Source organism: Penaeus monodon, chromosome 29 (genome assembly GCF_015228065.2).
Source record: "Penaeus monodon isolate SGIC_2016 chromosome 29, NSTDA_Pmon_1, whole genome shotgun sequence".
Classification (NCBI taxonomy): domain Eukaryota; kingdom Metazoa; phylum Arthropoda; class Malacostraca; order Decapoda; family Penaeidae; genus Penaeus; species Penaeus monodon.
Window position 1 is genome coordinate 1825208 of NC_051414.1, and position 628 is coordinate 1825835.

The 628-nt window shown below is 47.0% G+C and overlaps 1 protein-coding gene across 2 annotated transcripts in view; it reads left to right on the forward strand.

Annotated features, from left to right (window-relative positions):
• The window catches only part of LOC119591893 (glutamate receptor ionotropic, NMDA 2B-like), a 182298-nt gene that overhangs the window by 108120 nt on the left and 73550 nt on the right, over positions 1-628 (forward strand). The gene's annotated exons all lie outside the window — the stretch shown is intronic.

The following is a 628-nucleotide window of genomic DNA, read 5'->3' on the forward strand; positions in this document are numbered from 1 at the left end:
CAGCCGCGCAAGGCTCTCCCCCGCGAGGCCCTAATCCGCCCCGGCGTGGTGAGCATCCTCCCCGCGGCGGCGCCTCGAGAGGGCTTCGCGTGCCTCGAAGGGCGCCGATCCCTCCTCTACACCGCCTGCCAATCAGCCGAACTTTATCCCCCTCCACCTGAATTGCTGTAAAGTATTAGCAGATTCCGTGCCTTGTTCTTCAGCTGCTGCAATACCATCAGGGAAACGGTCGTCGCTGATGTGTTTATAGAAGGCGCCCCCGCCCGATGGGTGTGATTGCGCCCAAGTGATTGCCGCGGAGCCGAGCGATAACTTGTGATCGCTGGATTTTCATTGGTGTCCAGATTTTCATTAAGATTTTTGTAGGATTGTTTTTAAGGGAATCAAGTGTGATGTGAGTAAGGAATGGATGTTAAAAACAAATTTTTTTCAGGAATAGTCTGTTAAATTGATGCTGAGGCGAAAGCTCTTCTTTATCAAAAGCAGGATACCTTTTTTATATCCATTAATCACCTTTAGTTATATATTCTATTCATAATATATATGAAATAAAATTCACTCTACTACATAATTAATCACTTGCTCGCTCATCCTCCATCAAATGTTCAGCTCTCGACTTATAGCAACG